The sequence below is a fragment of the Myiozetetes cayanensis genome, unplaced genomic scaffold (assembly GCF_022539395.1).
Source record: "Myiozetetes cayanensis isolate MyiCay16 unplaced genomic scaffold, myiCay2020 scf20-37, whole genome shotgun sequence".
Taxonomy (NCBI): Eukaryota; Metazoa; Chordata; class Aves; order Passeriformes; family Tyrannidae; genus Myiozetetes; species Myiozetetes cayanensis.
In genome coordinates, this window is record NW_026087412.1 from 10,906,285 (window position 1) to 10,927,237 (window position 20,953).

At 38.3% G+C, this 20,953-nt stretch overlaps 1 long non-coding RNA gene across 4 annotated transcripts in view; it reads right to left on the reverse strand.

Annotated features, from left to right (window-relative positions):
- Positions 1-19,434, reverse strand: part of LOC126641035 (uncharacterized) — a 45,875-nt gene extending 26,441 nt beyond the window's left edge. For 2 of the 4 annotated variants that reach the window (XR_007629184.1, XR_007629186.1), the window contains exons 1-7: positions 18,622-19,434; positions 14,191-14,429; positions 13,263-13,360; positions 8,704-8,923; positions 7,359-7,442; positions 4,378-4,618; positions 3,847-3,981 (exon numbers count right to left, since the gene is read on the reverse strand). This is a non-coding gene — a long non-coding RNA (uncharacterized LOC126641035). The remainder of the gene's footprint in view (positions 1-3,846; positions 3,982-4,377; positions 4,619-7,358; positions 7,443-8,703; positions 8,924-13,262; positions 13,361-14,190; positions 14,430-18,621) is intronic. The other 2 variants (XR_007629185.1, XR_007629187.1) reach the window with 2 other exon arrangements.
- Positions 19,435-20,953: the final 1,519 nt, after the last annotated feature.

A 20,953-nucleotide genomic window follows, 5' to 3' on the forward strand; every position in this document is an offset into this window, starting at 1 on the left:
AATCAATTTAGACATTGAAAATGAAAATTACTTTTCATGTTCCAATTGTTCTTGTTTCATCATTGTATTTGACATCTCAAATACTCAATATTTTAATTCCAAACAACCCTTAATCAGTGCTGTTTTCTTTTATGAAGAAAAACATAATTAAAGCAACAAAATATGGCTTGAGACAACAGAAGTTTGCAGCTCCGTGGTTAGCACAGTAAAGTGTTATTTAGCCTTCACTGAGATAAATTATTTGATGCATATTATGTTTGCTGAAAGGCAAACGCACTTTAACATTGCAGTTTGTCTCTGAACAGATCACTTCATTCTGCTGAAAGTTTTAGACCACCTATTTTAGCAAAGCAAAAGAGAATGTGTGTGTCAGATCAAGTGCAGGAAGCGAAAGGGCAGACATTCCAAGGCAGCTCCCAGAGTTAGGTACCACTGGAGCTTGCAGCCTGCAATTTGGGTCTTACACAATGACCTTTGAGTGACATGCAAAGTACATGTGGCACTCAGAAGGTCAGATTAGGTGATCTAACTGCTTTCCCGGGGTCTTAAACTCTTTGATTCCTCACCCAGATCAAAGAGGCTCTGCTGATTGCTTCTTCTTAACCAATTAGAGATTCTTATGGCCCCACAAAGACACAGAAATGTACCTGTAAATTTGGGTAAATTTGTTACAATTATGCACACAAAAGAAAAGAAAAAGGGAAATAGATCTAACTCCCTTGTCATCACACTTCTCAAGAAAAATTTCCAGTATACTGAGGTCCACCCTAAAGTAGATCACCCTTTTGAAACCACTCCTGTTAAAGAGTTAGGCAGGCATTTGTTTCATGTCCTAAAGACTGTTGTAGAAATTAATATCCTGGGTCTGATCTGAAGCCCATTAAAAGTTACTGGGTCATTTTCATGGCTTTTATGCAGGCAGCAGCTCAGATCTTATTGCCATTTAGAATAGCAGATGAAAGTTAGCTGTTTTACACAGATCTGTATAAATTAACACTATATTTGGGATAACAGACTGTGTTTTTTAGCCATCAATATCAAGATCTCCTGCCCTGGTACCATTCCGGGACTGTGGTCCAGAGCAATTGGGAGAGCCAACAGACTTCTGAGAGGAGTGAAAGGCCTCCTGTCTCTGTAATATCCCCCCACAAGTGATTATGCTCAGCCCCACCCAGCTGATATTTAATTGGATTTCTGCAGCTAATGGGTATTTTATTGCTGACATTACACCTTTCCTCACTTCTGACTAAAACCTTCATGAGCTTCAGCCGACACCTCCGAGGTGAAGAGCCAAGCTGAGGATCAGATCAGCTTTCCCCTGGAGGAAACTCTCATTATCTTAGTGCCACGAACAGCAAGCTGATCACACAGCCATTAACATCCCTGAAAACCCCCTGCCCGTCAGCTCCGTGGAAAGAGATGTATCTTGTGTGCTAAACAAAACACATCAGGCAAGAACATCAGACTCAGTAGAGAGAAGGCATAAAAAGATGCTTTTCCACTGCCAACTGTTTTCAAAGCTCCACTTGAAACAAGTGACAAAGCAGTAGTTATTGTACAACAGATTGTGCGGTTGCCATGAAAACCAAAAGTTTCGGCACTCTTAGCTATCATTAGGATCCTCACTGGCACACTGAATCTTGATAGTTGCAGGGTACAAAACAGGAACCCCAGGGGGACCATCTACCCAGTAATTTACGTGGAGCTGTGTAGGAGGCCAATATTTCAAGCAGGCTTGGTGTATGTGTTCAGGGTAAATCGGGGAGCCTAATAAGCTGTAAAAATGTACATCATCCGTCCTTCCCGGGTAAGACTAATGTCCTCTGATGATAATTTCTAAAATGGGTTATGAATACTGAAATTTTAAACTGTTGTGAAAAGCCATAAAACCAGTCAGAGCGAGCATATCAAATTAATGTGTGATAATCCCTCCCTTGCTGCAGCCAGATTTTATTTTTAAGTTGCATTTTAAAAATGTCTACTGTGAAGGATAAAAACAGTGGGGATGTGATAATACCACACCAACCGAGAAAAAAAAAAGTCCTTGTCCAAATTTGCAAAACCCAAATCTGTTATTTTCAGAGCAGGATGCACTTTTAAATGACAGTGTGCAGAGGAAAAAGGGAAAAGGCTACCCTTGGAGCAGTGCTATTCAGACAGATACTCGAAAAGGCCTCAGATATCCTTCTGGCAACCCTGAAATCCATCCCCCCCATTCTTTACTGGCCAGTAGAGTACAGCACCAACTGTGTTCCCATATGTAAACCATGCTGCTCTGCTATGGAGAGAGGTTAATAAGAAAAATACATATTCCTGAGCTTCAAATATTTCTACAACATTGGAAGATGGCACCATTTCTTGCTTGCAAAGAAAAGTGATTTTGGGGGTAGGATGTGAATTCTTATTTTCTCCACAACAACTGACCAATATTTATTGTCTGTACCGGTTTTGTTTCAGCAAGGTATAACGAGAGAGCTTTGAGAGTTTAAATTTCCTGATTCCAAGGGTGTTGTAAATAAAAAAAAAGCCTGAGGGAGCTGTTGGTGAGCAAGCAAGCTGAGTACCTGGTTTAACCTAAAGAGTTTCATTTCCACCAAAAATGTTAACAGAAAAGGATCAGGACATATCCAGCAGTCCTTGCCAGCCTGTGACTCCAAATATCTCAGCTTTCAGGCTGTGGTGCTTCACTGCAGTTTGCCACTGAAAATTTGGCACATCTTCTGTCTGACATTTATTAGATATAAACTCCTGTTTCTTGTTCTCAAGTACAAAAGCCATTATAGAAAAGTATCTAATATGAGAAAGATATTGCATTATAGAGCAACTGAAGGGATAGAATTTGTTTCTGTTTCATAAGCAGAAACTAGATATTTCCTAAATGTGTTCCTTGCATTTGAGAAAACTGTGAAGAAAGATGGAATTACCTTTCTTTGATTCACAGAAAAATAATATGAAAGTGATCTCGAATGCTCAGTATGATAACAGATAAAGCATGAGATGGGATATAAATGACACTTTTTACAGACCATAAAACCAGAAAAAGTAAAGGATGCTTGGGTTCCTAATATCAATTTATAGTTTCTACCTAGAGAAAAATGTTGCATTAACACGCAGACTACAATATGAAATGTATCTCAAAAGACTGGTGCTAGTCCAGGAGATAATTTCCTAAATCAAAAGGGTTCCATCCAATGTGCTAGGAAATCTATATTCCACTTTACCTTGAGAGATAAAGACTAATTCCTCCTAGAGCTAAAAAAGTGATAGTTGAGGTAAAACCAATCATCCCACTGCATTTCTTAGGTGCAAGCAAAATAAAGTCTAAACCCCAGTGCTTTTAAAGAACCAATTCCAGGAAGCCAGAAACAATTACGAAGCAGATTGATTGTTGATGTGAATTTAACAGAATAGCATGAGTGAGAGCAAGTTACAATGCCATTATTTTTCCAAGTGCCACAAAATAATAATCAAGGAAACCTACTCATTTTTAAAGCTCCACTGTAGAGACAAAAAAAAAATCCATGAATAAGAAAAGAATACTTATTAAATTACAAAAATAGGGCAACTAATGATAACATATCAAGAGGTAGCACTTGCAGAAAATTGAGACCAGACGAATAAAATTGCTATCCAGCATAGTTAAAACCAATAGAAGCTTTTTAAAATATGTGAAGAAACAAAACTAACATTACCTCCCAAGATATCATTAAAACGTGCCCCTTACAAACTAAAGTCAGTTCCTTGCTTTTTAAAATCGATTCATGGTTTCAAGACTTGGAGGAAAAAATGCAATATATAATTTTTCTGCCATTTTAAAATTATTATTTTTTAATGACACATTATTACCATTATTGACTGTTGGTTTGTCTCCATTCTATATTATCCACTGCTAATACGACCACTTTTATCAGTCTAACTGATGTAGCCTCCTTTGGAGCCTCCTTTGGGAATTTATCCTTGGGAATCAGAGGCTGTCAAGGGCTGTGAGAGAGGAATTGCAAAAAATAAAAGCAATCAGTAAAAAGCACATATTTACCAAGAAATGTAACTGTACAGTTGCCTCAGTGGTGTTATTGTTTTCTCCCAGGTAAATTGTTTTATGACAGGCAGTGCATTTTTTTTATTTCCAATCCTGTAAGCAAACAGCAACTACAAACAAAATTGCCCCAAAGGAAAAGAAATCCAAGAATAACAAATTCAAATGAAATGGGACATGTGACAGAAAGCAATTCTCAGTGCAGGTTGGGCAATTATGAGATGGAAACCATAAAAAGTTACAGGAGAGGTATTTCTGGTTTTTTCATATTTTCTGTTTTAGCTCATTAGTGTTTGAGCCTTTGGATTACTAAACTTAATTAGCAATAATTTAATTACTACCATATATTTTGAGGTGCAGAGCTCTCCTCAGCAGGCACTTGCTCCCTCAGATGGCACTCTGGAGACTTACAGATGTGTGTTGCTGTTATCAGTGGTTTCTTCTAGTCACCCAGTGCAGCAATGGAGCAGCAGAGAACAGATGTGGCCTCAACTCCTTCTCAATTTATAACTGCCTATAGTAAATCCACTTGCAACTCTGGCATTCAAATGACAAGCCACAATGTTCTTCCTCACTAGGTTCCTAAGGTGGAAAAAAAATATTCATGTCTGGGAAAATATTTATGATTGCAAGTATATCTGTATATCCTTAGGAGACAGACACGTCACAGAGCTCTGGTGCTTCAACTCTAGGATTGAAGTGTATGGTTTTGAAAGAGTATTCCCTGTGGGAGAGAGGCATAATACATAAATCACCAGATTCTGAGCTTAGAGAAGCTTTTAGGCTAACTCAGGCCTAATCTGAGCTCTGGACTGCATAAACATACAGTGTTTCTTTTCCCCTGTGTAAAGGGCTTTGATCAATTCCAATAAATGCTGCTTTTAATTGTCCTGTACTTTACCGGTATCAAATAAAGGAGTTCTTGTGGGCATGTTTTCCTCCTACCATTTTGGAAATGCTTCAATTTTAGTCATTTAAGAGACAACATGAAATCTCTGCAGATGAACAAAGACAGGTGTGGGGAAGGCTTAAAAAGCAACAACCACATTATCATTCAGTAATTCATGGCATTGTCAGCAAGGGAGAAATGTGAAACCTGCCAGGCCAGGAAATACTGCACAGTTGCAATTTTGGCAGCTCTTACTCTCCAGCTAAGCCTTCAAAAGCAAAGGAACAGAAGGCAAAAATATAGCAAAGCACGTGCAATTTACTGAAAGACATAACTGGTAAACTCTCCTTCAGGGTTATAAGACAAAATATTCAGAACCTGGTGGTAAAAATGGACCAGGTACAGAGGTACCAGTTGTCCAGAATGAGCAGAACCTGAAGAGACGCGGCAAATGCAAACAAAGGATACAATTAGTTATTAGTTCCAGTAAGAAGACCTAAAATACTCTTACAGAGAAAGCTCAGGACATGTCTTCCCATTCCTTCACCAAATGAACCTCTTGCATTTCCATTCAAGTTTAAAGTAAACATGAGCAAATTCAGCCTAATTTTTGGAATTCAAATGAGGCATCTTAGGAACTAACTCTCTGTGTCCCCTGGGTTAAAGCAGAATTACAGGGGTCTCAAGAGATGGTTTACAGCATCATGGCATCTCACTGCCTTATGCAGAGGCAATCTCTTGGATTTTTCTGCAAAGTCATAGCAGACGTTCACATTTGGCTTACAAAAGCTGCACAGCAGGAAACTGAAATTCTGGTATGGTCTCGAGTCCAGATGTCATGTCCATCACTGTGGCTTTGATGAGAATAAGGTGGAGTTGCACTCACTTTGAACTCCTTTGGCCTTGGTCTGCTCAACCACACCTGGGAGAAGGTTGACCTGGAATTTCAGAGTCTTATGTAATGCAAATGCCAGTTTGGTCTGAACACACTTGAGCTTAAGCCCAGCAGCAAATTACAGCACATAGAGCTGCTTGGATTGATAAACCGTCTCCAGACAGAGGATTGCTTGAGGATATCTAATAGCATTCCCATAAAACCCAAGGGGCTTTGGCTGCCTTTATCATGAATAGTGAAGAGCTGCAGTTTCTGTCTCTGGAGAATAATAACTGAGGCTTGGTTTGGCTACTGTGCTACTTGGAGGCTCTTCTGATCTCTATTTCAGACTGAAAAGTTGGTTCTTGGAAGATGTGGCACTTCTTAAAGAGGTGTGTACTGTTACTGTCACTGCACACCATCCCAAGGTGAACTCCTGTTATGTTTTCTCAGGCTTTAGAGCTTTCTCTTTAAGTACAAAGTAGGGGACATTTCTAACGTCTCCTGGTTTAATAACTAACATGTTGATATTCATGTTGAAGTGCAAGGTTTTCTCAGGGCAGCAATACATTTTAACATTAGTTGATAGCACTGGAAAGGGCAAACAGGCTGTCAGACACACCACAGAGACATAAGGAAAGGGTTGGAAAAGCGTTCTGGTTTTCAGTAGTAATAACCACTTCTCCCTACAAGCCTTGTTTCTTTTCTGACCTTAAATCTTCTCAAATGCAACAATACTTCTCTGCATATTTATATTCAGGGTTTTAACCACTAGGGTGGGTGGTTTATTTCTAATTTAATCAATTAAGTGTCTCTAAGGCACTTTTGAAAACGTGGTTGGGTCTAAAACGTTTTATATTAGCATCTCACAGGATTTTTTAAGATAAGCTAAACATATTAGATGCTTAAACTTCATTAGTTCCAACTTGCTCAGGCACTTTTTAAAATCCCAGAAGATATTCACATCTATCATTAGATGAATAAATAATTTTTGACAAGCTATTCCTTAACTATATTTGAAAATTACCATAGGAGTAATTTTAAGCTCTGTAGATAAAAATAATTTAAAAAAAAACCTCTGAGAAGTTGGCAACCTACTGTTTCTTATCTTGAACTATGCCTCTTTATAATGAAACAAAATGAAGTTTGAGTGCAACAATTAAATAAAAGTATTCTGTTATGAAAATAATACTAAAAAGTAGTGGAGCCATTAGATATATTTAGAGATCTATGAATGAAAGGTGTTCAGAAAGCTGCACTCAGGCATGCTCCCACATTTGTCAAGCATGTCCACAATAATGCTGATTTCTACAGGTTGGATACAACCTTCTCAGAAGCAGGAGTCTGATTCAGACTAAATACAAATTTGTCCAGAGTGGTTCCATAAAGTTTCTCATCGCTTCAGTTAGAGTTGAATGGTTCTTTAGTGTGCAATGCTGTGCACTTTACATTTTACATACAGAACTTTCTTTAGCAAGAATGGATTGTATGACCATCTGTTCTAGGAAAAAGGTGGAATGGCAAGCAAGTATTGCAAATATTAAATATTTATTACTCACTGGGGATAATTTTCCTGTTAGAACCAGCAGAAGTGGAGAAGCCAAATCTCTATTCTGTTTTATGGACAAAGCAGTGGCTTCACGCTGAAGGGAAAATATAATAGATTGACAAAGTTTACACAGTTCTGTTTACTTCATCCCTCATAGATTTTCTAAAAGTACCTTTGTAATGTAAGTCAGGACTGTCCACCATTTACATAGGTCATATCTGCTGTGGCCAAATTACAGATGTGAGGACTACAGGCCTGTTGCTCCCCCCGCCAAAAAAAAACCAAACAGAAAAAACCAAAATCAAACCAAACCAAAACAACAACCGAAAAAAAACCACAAAAAAACCCACAAAAAACCCACAAAAACAAAACCCACAAAATAAACCCAAAACAAACCAAAACCAAAAACCCAAAACAAACAAGCAAACAAACAAACAAAAAACCACAAAACCCCAAAACAAATCAAAAGCAAGAAAAACCAATTCTATTGTGAGGCTGAGCCTCCTTCCCAAAGAATTCTCATGACAGACCTTAAAGAATGTTCTGAACTCCACCTGTGAGTGGTCCTTGCTGTCCTGCTACAAAATCCTGTTCTCACAGACAAACTTCTCTCTCTTACAGAACATCCTCCTCTGGCACTTACTATGATGAGTGAGAAGAATACTGATGGCTAATTAAGAGCTTCATGATTCCTTAATGTTTTCAACTCCTACATGTACAAAACCTTTTTGAGACAAATCTAAAAATACAGAAATATTATTATGCTTATCTCAGATATGTAACAACGCTTCTGTTAATTCTGTTATGTCTATCAGACTAAAGGTTAGCCAAAGCTCGAATTCAGATTCAAAATCAATAAAAAGCTGAAAAGTCTAACACATCACACTGGAATTTGCAAAAGATCAGCCTCTGACACAATTCTCCAGTATTTTAGTTAAAATTTCATAACTCTTCTCAGAGTATTCCTGCTGGGTCTGAAATAAAGCTCACAAATCCATCCTTTGAGCATCTAACTTCAGCAACTACAAGTAAGTGAACATGAGTGTTTCAAACTACAAGTAAACATAATAAAGATCCTCCAGTAAAATTCCACTGATTTCCTTTAAGTCATTAACAGCAAAGCCCAGTTTTTCTGGCCTGAGGATAGAGAAGTGTGTGCACACCAAAGAAGAAAGCATGCAGCATTTTGTTTGTTTGTTTGTTTGTTTTTTTATTATGCTGAGTCTTAAGCCAGCTCCATTTTACTCTGAAAGCCTGTGGATTCCTAGACATGCTTCTGCAGCTAAAGGTGGAATATCTGCAGAACACCAGGACAATTAATTAGTGACTCCAATCACATTTGAATATTACCTTACCTTCTGTTCAGGAAACTCTCTAGGTAGGAGTTTTTCAACCTGGAAAGCAACATTACACCACATCACATCTGCTTCACTCCAGCAAAAGCTGCTCTTTTACTTGATGTATTCTTCTGCTGGAGTCTCAGTTCTTTCTTTCCACCCCCAATGCCATTCATCTGGAAGATAAGAGATTATTCCAGGACATTGGATCCGTCACAGATTGCTGCCATCCCATAGTCTGCAGAAAAATAGACATCACAATTACTTTACTCAAATATTAATTGCTTTACTGATAAAACTGTGAAGCAGGTCTTATAGCCTTCTTGTATATCTTCTGCATATGAAGGAACATAGACTTGATCTCTTACCAAGAGAATAATTCCAAAAGCAACAAAAAATCAATGTTCTGATATAACTATAAATGAAATACCTTTCTGGACAGAGAAAGGAGGGGCTATTCAAGAGGAGTTAGTGTAACAGCATTATAACAAAGGGAAGGTATTTATATTAAAAATTTAGATGATGAACACAAGAATAACTTCCAACCTAAAAGGTTATAAAAGTAGCAAAAACTAAACAAGTAAAAGGCCTTGACTTTCCCCATATGTATGTAGCCTTCCATACCACTTCGGGTTTTTTAGCTGTAAGAGAAAGACCTATTCAATATTCTTAGTTCTGCTGGAAGTGGAAGATAAATTAATAGGGGGATATTTTATTCAAATGTATTTTACACATAATTGATGTTTTATACAAATACAATAAAGGTTAGTTTTGCCATGTGGAAAATAATATTGCTTTGGGGTTTCATTAGTACTGCTTAAGTAAAAGTAATCCTTTTTTTAAAGGCACAAACCAGAATTAGAATGGAGAGTCATGCAACCCAAAAAAAAAATAAATAAATAAAGGGTTTCCTGTAGTGTTTAACAGGGCTTCACCATAGTCTACTGAAAACACTATTCTTTTAAATTATTGTCCTCCTGTATTTGTATGAAAAATCCATTCAACAAGGAGTCACTAAAGGTATTAGTACAAAAATTGTGCATAATCATATACTATTGTCAACAAGAGGGAAAAATCAGCATTTTAAGTTACACTGGAAAAGTTTTTTCTATCAAAACTTTAGCAGAACTGAGCCTGAAGGGGTTGTGCAGCAAGTCGATTTGAGTTTGTAACTCCACGCATAGAAGTTACTTTGGCATCTAAAAGTCCAGTCAGCTCTTCTTGTCCTTTTATTATATTATCCCTCCATGCCCTTGACATGAGTGATTTTTTTGCAATATAACAATGGTTTCATTTATATGGCTCATTTAATAAGCAGCATTTAAGAACATATTCTTTCTCAGCATGTATCCTGAACTATTGTCTGAATATTACCAAAACGACTAGCACATTAGTAGTATAAAATTAATCTAATTTTACCACTGTTAATTAGCACTATATTTCTAACTTATGTACATAGAAATATTTTTTGACAATGGAGATAAGTCTTTCTCAATTTTCGCTGTTCTGATGATAAAAACAAGATAAATTTCCTGAGAGCAAAAAGATTCCATTCTTATTAATTTTTGAGTATCATAAAACGATACCAATTATTTCCACCTAAAGGCACAGAAGCTTAATTCTGATACTAAGCAAAGTGCCATTTTAAAATCTCAGGATTTGTTTCTTTGCTGCAAAGGGATTTCATAAAGATGAGTGCTCAGAACTAGCTACCAATATGGGAAACAGTTTATTCTACACTGACAGTCTCTCTGGTGTAAGCTATTACAGTTTCTCAGGGGGGTGAAGATGAATCATTCTTCCTGTTGCATTTATTTATATTAACTCACAAACCTGTAATACGTGGTTTAAGGACAGAGTTATGCCAGACTATTCATTTTATTCAGTCCACCGGCCATGCCTAAATGGGGTGTAAATCCTGTTGAATGCCCAGAATCCCACGGCATGGCCAGCTCCTCTGGGATGGAGTATCCCCCCACTCAAGCAGGGGCACTAAGGCAGGTTGCCCAGGGCCACTCCCAGGCTGGCACATTTCATAAAAAGACACAGAAATCTAATGACGACACCTGTATTTCCAGATCATTTGATCTTTGAAAGAATAATCCATCTCTTACCATATGAATGCAATGGAAAATCTCCCAGTGGTATAAGGATCTGAGGATCTCCAGCCCTTGAATGTCAGGGTTTACTGACATTCTTCAAATTCCTTTGATTTTGTTGTTGAAAATTGGTGCAGAGAGCAAGGCTTTTGCAATTGGAACTGTACAGTTAAAACATGAAAGAAAAGTCTCTCCAAGCACTTAAGGGTTGCTGTGTGAACAATTTTGGGCTGTCACTTCGACTCTTTATCAAGCACCGCTTCCCAGATTGGGCCTTGACAGGTGCAAAGGCAAGTTGTGGCAGCGCCAGGGCTTGGCACACACTGACAACACAGACCAGCTAAGTAACAACTCTATTGCCATTTGGAGAAGATGAAAAAAAAAAAAATTTATGTTTTTAATTGGTAAACACTGACTGCCAAGTTCATAAATCAAAATTTAAATGTATATATTGCAGAATCCTTCAATTTCAGGTTTTTTTCTTTCCTATTACACTCTTTGAACTAATTTTGGAGGGCAGCTGGGGCTATCAAACACTTCATTGAACTGTTCTTTTCACTTCAAAAATGTAAAACTCTTTTGTGAAATAGATGCAGCAAAGGAAATGTATCCAGATGACTAATTCCAGCAGTGATTTTAACTCATAATCTCATTAGCACTGCCAGCAGAGTCAGCAAAAACATCAAGATCTCTATGTGTAACATTGTGCTGCATTTGTGAAATTCAACGGGCCAAATTCTGCTCTCAGGGTTTTTTTATCTGATCAAATACGATTTGGACCAGTTTAGCTGATGGCAGGTTTTGGACCTCTATCAGCTGGCTTCAGAAAAGCTTCACCTGTCCTTTGAGTAGACTGACAAAATCAGCAGAAAACAGACACATAACAGCTCCAACAGGAATTGATAAGCCCCAGGTTGGCCAAGAAATTGAACAGCTACATTTGCCCAAGTCTGGTGCAAAGTCCTGCCTGAGACTGACACCTTTGAAGGTAAAATCCCAATTTGGTTTTCTGACATTTGGTGGGTTTGTTTGGGGCTTTTTCATTAATGAGGAAATTATAGAGTTTCCTATATTTGAAATGTAAATATTCCATCTTCCCTTATTCCTTCCATCCTAAACAGCATCCTAAACACACCCCTCATCTATTATACAAACAGAGAGGGCAGAAAAGTCATTTGTCATTATAATCACATAAATGTGTCACTAGCTCTGAAGAATGCCTGACTGAAGGCCAAGAATGCCTCTATTTTCCAGGATGATGAGGCACTTTCTTTTAACAAATACTTTAAGCTCTTTTTAAATGGCTGAAATTATTACAATCCTGGCAACCTCTCCAAAATTTCTTGCCATCAGTTTGACACCAGCACAATGGTTTTCATCCTTTCACGGTGTTTGTGACTATTCCCATACAGATGAGACATTGCCTGGTTAATCACACAACAGATTGAGCCAAGGGAGTGAAGAAGGGTTCCCTGGTACAGATAAATGTAGATGTGGCACAATGTGACACCCACGGGTGTATGGGGGTCCTCTCTTCTATCATAACCTGGTTATGGATCAGTTATTGGGCTGAGAGTCCTTTATGATGGCAATAGTCCTTATTTGTGTGCACACAGTTGTCACAAACTGGAAGGGTATCCTGTGCTCTTACAATATAGGTAGAAATGTGACTCATTTGCATTAAGATCACTTTAGCAGTTGCAAGTTTTGCTTAAGTGGATCCTGAAATAACAGCCCATCTGAATCTCATTCTAAAAACACATCCATGCTCAGGGAAGCCAAATCTGTCACTTACCCAGCACTGGAGTTTAGACATCATTACAGAAGTTTCCCTTAAGGGCTATTGTTGGTCTCCCTGCCAACACTTGAAGTACTTCCCAAGTTTCACCTACTCACATACAGTCCTTAACAAGAGCAAAGGATTCAGTGGAGGAGTCACTTGAGGGCTGCTTCAGCTGACTGTGTGCTCCTATGGCATGAGGAATTCTTTAACCAGTTCAAATACGTATTTGCCTTTTCATCCTCTAGCTTACAGGCAGAATTAAAAACTTGGACAGAAGGAGCCCTTCCTGAAGGAAATAAACCATAAGTTTCCTGTTTCTCTTCTACTGAGAAGCCCAAACAAAAATCCAGCATGAGCCATCAGGACAGCATTTGCTGCACACAGCTTTTCCTTTTGCCTCTGAAATTCATGATTCAACAGAAATGCAACAACTTGGTAACTTGTGGTACCACTGCAAATGCCTGGATACAGACAACTGTGGGGGACCTGTGAGGGCCACAATTCAACCCTAAAGTACTATTTTCTGTCACAGTGGTCCCACTGAAGTCATCTGAACTACTTGCTACACTAATGAGCAAGAACACGATGACTTTTTTTCAGCTGTGAAAAGGTGCCAAGGAGCATCTTTCTCAAGTGGGTGCTGTGCTACCTTCTCATTCCTTAGGGATGTGAGTCATTTGTGGCTTTGTCCTTACCAAGTGCTGCAGCCTCCCTTCGGGGTGTGATGCCAACTGGACTTCAGTGGAAGTTACTTCGAAGGGTCACACCGGTGACCTCCATGTGCCCCGACCCTCTGCAAATACAATGCAATCATAAAACACAGCTCATGGGAGCACAGCGAGATTTATGCAGTTAATATAAATGTACTTTGAAATATTCTATTGGGAAAAAAAAACAAACAAACAAACACAGAAGAGGAGCACCAAGAGTAGCAACAACACCAAATTTGAGTATGTGAGGAGTCTGAAAACGCATCTTTACACACTTATACTTTAAATAATTCAGAGCACTCTATCAGCAGCCCTTGGATGCAGCACTAGGACATTGGTTTGTTAACATTACTGCTATATAAACATGCATTTTAGTCTTGTGAAAGTCTCAAGAGTGCTTTGGCAAGATTTACCCACTAAAATCCCATTGCAAAAAAGCCATTATTTTTGTTTCTTTGATTAATCTTTTGGAGTACGTGGTTTCATGGTAGAATGGATTTTCCAAGATAAAGTTTAAAATGAAGAAGAGAAACAACTAGATTTTTAAATTCATATTTTTGAAGTTTTCCCTCTCCAATTAATTTTTTTACAGTGGAATTGATATTAAAGTACAGAAACGACAGTTTGAAGGAGGATGAAAATGCATGGAAAAGAAGGGATCAGGAAGCTGTGAGCGATTTATGTGTTTCTTGATCAGCCAAGAAAAATTCAGTTTATCTGCAGACCTAATGACTTTTCACTGTACAGCCATATTGCACCAACTTGTAATACATAATAACAAGAAACATAACTGGGTTTTTATGTATTTAGGTCAACATGAAGAGTCAGCAAGGCAGAGGTGCTAACAGAGTTAGAAAGCATTGCAGTAATGATCTGCAGGCCCACATAGTTCAGAGTGTTAGAGCCAACTTACCTCCTTCACAAGCACTTTATTTTTTAAATTGATTCCTTCTACCTTTATGGATTTCTTGAGTCAAGGTCAATACTTTCATTCTGTAGCCAGGAATAGGCCAGACAATAAAAGTTGCAGAAATTAATTCATCTAAAAGAGATGCGTGTCATTGGGATTGGAGAAGAATAGAAGTTATCTTCAAAAAGTTGCTGAGTGTAAATATTCTCCTTTGTTTACTCAGCGCTGCAGCAGGTAGAAACCTGGGGAAGCAGATTAAAGGTCACATTCAAGTATGCCATGCTTATGTCCATTGATATATGGTCCAACTTTCACAGTAAATTCTGTGTGTACCTGACTTATGTGAAGCACATCTAATTCAGGCCTCCAAAGTTCTGAGTTTGTGCAGGCAGGAAGGACCTGGTACTCAGCTCTCTGAAGCATCACTACCAAATTCCACAGCGTTTAGGAATATCTAAGAATAGGTCTGGAAATATAAGAAGTGTCAGAACACAGACTTTTTATAGGGTGGTTACAAGGAATCACAAACTGCAGTGTAATGAGTAGCATGGAAATTATATTTATTAGCAAAGAATTCTGGAAGAAAAGGAACTCTAAGCATTAACCTAAGGACTCATAAGGATGAATCTCTATCAGTGTTTTTCCTAGTGAAGGGCAGATGAGTCTGACAAATTGCACTGATTATATTTTCAGTATGCAGGCAAACTGACATTTTACCTTCATTATTTCTCCATTGTTCTATTTTGAGCTTCCCACAAGGTATGTGCAGGAGAGAAATGAGCTGTAATGCACAAAGACTAGTGTAAACTTACTTTTGTTACTGGGAAAAAGAGTAAAGAAAATTTAGAACTAGAATTAACAAGATGAGTAGGACTACAGTTAACTTGATTTTCACAAATTTACATCTCATCTGGCTAAAAAGAAAAAACTTCTAGTGATAAGTGTTTCAGAACTCAGAGACAAAAATTTATATTTCCTGGATTTATTGCCTCAACACAAAATTGCACACTACATTTTTCTACAGTCAAGCCTCTCCTAGTGCAATGTAGCACTAATCCATGTCCTGTAACTCATCCATGTTTTGTATGACATGCCCCTTCAACCCCAGTAAAACACCGGAGCTTTTTTACATCTTTGTGGATCAAAGTGTCTTTTCCACTGACAGTTGTAGAGCTTTAAAGGAACAATTTAACATCCATGTGACCTTGAAGATGCGCCCAATTTTTTATCAACTGGAAGAACATATCTAGATTTGGTGGAGCTTCAAAGCCCTCAGAGATTCTCAAAACTGTCATATTGTGAGACAAGGCACCAGCTGAGTCTCCCCTCCAAACACTTGGATGGGTTTTGACAGCAAACATCGTGTAAAAGAGAGATCTGGTGTTACAAGAGCACATTAAGGGCCTGCTGGTGGCTACAGGGCTGAGGGGATACTGCCTTGTCAGAGATGCCCCCTCCACAGCCTCATTTATTTGGGCATGTTGAACACAGAAGGACTGTCACAAGAGCTTCATCTTGTCATGGCTTTTATTGAGGTTATGTAAGTAAGAAAAAAATTGCAGAACTCCATTCGAGAGCAAAATATTTCTCCAACAGCAACAAGAAAAAGTCTTTTAGAGTTGTTCCATTAGTTCTGTTATACTCTAAGTAGAAGAAAGCAGTTTTCCACTCTTGCTTTCCACACTAATGAAAATGGACTGTGTTTACCCTTAATGACTGTGTTTCTGGGAACCACAGCCACGGTCTGAAACTCAAGGCAGATGCTGAGAAGCCAGAAGAGTAGAAGAGACATTACTGCCCGTGCCATCTGCTCTCATCAGAGACTCTTCCCTACTTAAATTACCGTGAATGATGTAGGATGAGGCTGCTCCTGGGACACCCCACACACCCTGCTAACACCTACAGACACTAATTAAAAACATGGGGAGAGGCACCGAGCTCCCCGTGCGTGCTTTTAGTGTCAGCTCACGCCTTCCTCTCCCTGAGGATTTGAGAACTTCCACAGAAAAGACAATTGCAGCTGAGGCACTCATAAAAATAGGGACTCATGTGTCACTTCAGCTGCCATCCTTAAGCACTACCATATTCCAGAGAAGTGTTTTTTATCACCAATGAGTTAATAAAGAAACACGAAGGGAAATACATAGACATGTTTTGTCAATTAACTGGTGGAAGAAGACACTTCCAGTGGCTCTCATGGCTTTCTGGTAACAGGGTAGGCATAGCTACCTGTTTTCAGTCAAGTGTTTCTATTTACCTCCAAATTATTGAGAAGGTGCAGCTCTGTTTAAACATGAAATATCTGAAATTTAATTTATACCTAATATTATAAAACAAAAGTGAGAAAGGCACTTAGAATCCTAAGACAATGGGATATTGGTTCTTTCCCTTGGGTTTGAATTGTATATTCAAATAGACTCATCTTACGTGAAGGGCATCATTTTCACACCATTTTCCAGAGATGATGGTAAGTATCTTTCAACTTTAACTGAGAATAAAAAGCAATTTTAAATTCATATGTATTTTTTCAACTTAAAGCATCCTCTATGCAGGAAAATAATATAGCACATTCTTTGCAAATGAAAGTTTTCTAATATTATTTTTTAAATAATTTTCACAGTATTCAATTTTGGCTTAACTCTACTGATTTAAAAAAAAAAAAAATCAACATTTTGGAGGGCCTGTATTTGCTATGTAATTTTCAGTTTATAATAACTCACAGACCCAGCCTGATTCCACTAGATCCATGCAGCTTTTACCCTCAAATTTATGGAAACGGTCAGTTTTTGCATTAGCTGGATTTACACCTCACAGACTGAAGTGCCTCAGCAAGTTAAGATTATTAAACTGTGCAGTGCTTTTTGTGTATCTTTGCTCTGATCTGCACTATTCAGCTACATTTCTGCTAAACAAGTCAAAAGGAGCAGAATGCCTGTATTATACATTATATTCCTGCTGAATAGACCTTTAATAAATGGACTAGCTTTCTATTTTAATCAAGCATCATGCACATAGTGCAAAAAATAATGTGTGGAAGAGCTCTGAATGATCCTGCTGTCACCTTCCATAAAGAAAAAAACCAATTTATAACATTACCATCCTGTTTGAAGATGATACAGATTTTCTGATATTCTAGAATGCTGAATAATATCAGTAAGCAGCAGGACAGGGATTGGAGTAGGTCAGCACATTATATTAATAGCAATTAATAATACTAGCAATAAAAGCTGATACACTTTAACTGTGGTCCCTTTCTCCCTACCACACACAGATTTGTGTTGTACCACTGGGGCTTTTGGTTGTGTGATTTATGCAAGAGGAGGTTCACACTCAAGGTACAAACAAATAGAGTTTCCAAAAGCTGAAACAGTCTCTATCAGGCCAAAGCTGCTGAAATCAGAAATCTGGTACTATTTGTATATCCAGGTTCATATTGTATGATTTTCACATTAGAACAAAGGAATGCAGTTCTGGAGCTCAAAAAAAGCTCCTCCAGTGGCTTATGTTGTATAGAAATATTCTATTATTCTTTTATCTAGGCACTTCCACTGTCTTCATCACACTAATTAGAATAACACTAATTATCTTCCTAAGGCTGTCCTGAAAAGGTAATACAAGACACCTGGGCTGGAGTTTGGTTTGTGTGGTTTTGTGGGGGTTTCCTCATTGCCTGTTTTCAGTATGAATTTTGTTTTTAAAAAATTATTTAATTGATTTCACAACACTACCAACAAATCAGATTTTCTGGGTTCCAATACACATTTGAGTGAAACTTGGGGGGGAAAAAAATTGATTAATTTCAATATCCTGCCAGGTCAGCTACAAAACACGTAACATGATGATCTCTAGAAGCAGAAGATGGATATTTCTTTCCATATTATTTATTTATATTTGCTCATGAGTGCATCCTTAATGAATACATCTACCAAGAGCATTCAGAGGGAAGTCAAGGTGAAAGCAAACAGGAAATGAAACCACTCCATCTCTTTCAGTGGAACATCCAGGGAAATAACAGCACACGAGCATTTACAACCGCAGTGTGATGGACAAGACAAATGCTGGGTATCCCCAGGAGCACAGAGACCAGCTGGAAAGAACTGATGCTCACAAAACGTAAGAGAACTTGGCATGAAAAACCAAAATGGTAGGGAGAGACTTCAGGCAATGTCAGACAACGAGTAATAAGAAAACTGGGAAAATCTAGAAGATGCTTCAAACAGAAAGGGTTCTCTTGCTGTGCACATGAGCAGTTCCCAGGGCAGCCACTGTGGTGGTTGTAGAATCAGTATCCACCCCAGAATTCCCAAACTGCCGGAAGCCCTTCCTTCCATCCGCCTTTTATCCTCCTGCAAACACCTCCCTGCACTCTGCTTTTTCACAATGTTGGTCTCATTTGATTGGCATTATCTCTGCCTCCTCCAGCTCATCACTTACCTCATTTATCTGCCAGCCCTGGGGTCCATGGTATGACACACAGCTGACTCTTTGAGCCATGGAATGTAGTTTTGTTTTGCCTTCCCACAATACCTGCCAAAACAGAGCTGAGCAGATTCAGGAAGATGCTATTATTGCAAAAGCTTTTGAGTCCTCGGCAAAACATGAATCACAATCAAATTAAATGCAGAGGGATACTGGACAGGGAGCAGATGTTCTGTTCACATCAAGTGAGGAATCTGTCACAGTCTGGAAGGAAAGCAGAAGCCAGTAAGCTCCTTTATTTGCTCCTTCCATATATATAAAGTCCAAATTTAATTTGGAAATCTTGTTTTGTGTCCTTTGTGGTTCTTATTTGCCAGGAGAAAAATAAAATAAAAAAATTAACATAATTCAAGAATTTTAACGAGAAGTTGCACTTGCTAAATTCAGTTTTTTCCTTTCCAACACAGCTCTTTTATGCCACTCTGTCACCTCAATATTTTCAAAGCCCCCACATTCCTGCTGAATATTTGAGCTACAGAAGTGAATGTCACTTATGTATTTTCACTTGAGCTATTTCTAAATTCTAGCAATCTCTATTAGAGAATCTCTTTGTCTCTTCTAGCAAAGGATGTTCAGTAAGGAGTGAGAGAAGGATAAAAATTAATGGCAGGGCCTGTCTCAGTACAGGAAGCCACAAAGATGCCTCACTGTCTCTCTTTTTAGAGTTTTCATTGCAGAAAATGCCAAGTACTCTTAAACTTGTAAAATAAATTTGTATTATATACAGTTCATATAGGCTACCTATTTGTTTCCTATGAAAAATACTGGTATACAACAAGAGCTAACAGACATAAAATTGCATGTCTGTGCCTAAAACCCGAAGGATTATTGGTCAAATATCAAGGATTATTGGTCAAATATTGGTCAACTCGAGTCTTCCACGCTGGAGCAATGGCATTAAAGAAGAACCAGGGTGAATGTCAAACACCTGCATAACAATCCAGCCATCCATCTCCTGTCAGAGAGAAGCTTTGCTGTGACACTGTCAAGGTGTGGCTGGGAAGAGGTCAAAAAGAGCAGGGTCTGTTTATTTGGTCCGTGGGCCACGTGCATCCTTGTTCTGCTGTAGTAGCCATGCTTGGATGGAGAATCAACATTAATCAGAGATTAATAAAATAAAAATAATGATCTGACATGGGAACATAGAGGAAAGATTGAATGTCTCTGACCTGGATCCATGGGATGTTAGAGTAAATTTCCCACCAAGGAAGACTGCTGTGTGGTTAAAGCTTTTCATCCTTGGGGAACTTCAAGAGCATAGAAATAGAAGCAGTGGCTGTGTCTCCTGAGGATGTTTACAAGCAGCACAAACTCACCCTGAAGTTCAGCACAACTGGCAGCCCCATCTCACAAGAAAACCAAAGTGAAAACAGCAGGAGTACTGTGGGCTGGGCATGATCTGCACCAGCAGAACGGTAGAGAGAATTTTGCAGATCCCTCCCTGTGTCTTGCTGGGTCTGATCAGCATCATAGAGTTTTTCTCCTTAAGGAGGGACAAATTAATTTCCAACAGACACTCTCTTTTTTTTTTATGAACAAAAAAAGTATGATTTCTACTTCATCAAGCTCTTATAGGCTTAGGAAAAGAAGCTTTCAGGTCCTGTTGTGAAGCTCTCAGGTTCTGTTTCAAATCATTTGAGAAGGGTCATCTAGGAATATATATGAACAATAGACAACTTTTAATTTCTCAGTTAATCACTGGCAGGAGACTCTTAGGAGGTATTCTATTTGCCTGTCTCTAACACTTTATTAAAAAGAGACAGTGCTCAAGACACAAAGCAAATAGATAAGGAAAACTATTCTCTAACCTATAATCTTTTACTAAAAAAACAAAGAAAATAGGAAAATTCCTATGGCAGAGTGAGCTTATTGTTCTAATAACAGTGAAAAGATTATGCAGGAGTAATATGAAAATTCACTTTGCTTTGGATTACTTAAGAAATTATAGTTGTTCCATTATGGATTTGCCAAGTCCTCCAAAGCAGGGATTTAGAACTAGGATTGATTTTATGCTGGATAAGACAAAAGGTTTCTATCACAGGAACACAGAAGCTAACACATCAAAGTAAAGAACAGCAGTTAATCTAATTCAGCTTCTTCCCCAGTTCCCCATTTCGGATGCTGATATACCTCTGTAATTACAAGTAACTATTGAACTCAATGGAAAAAAAAATGCACTATGAAATCTGAGCAAGTTTTGAATGGTTCAAAGGGGGATAAGGCTTTGAGCACTACATTCTACCCAGCAATCTTTTTATTTTTTTTTTTTTAATAAAATATCTTCCTG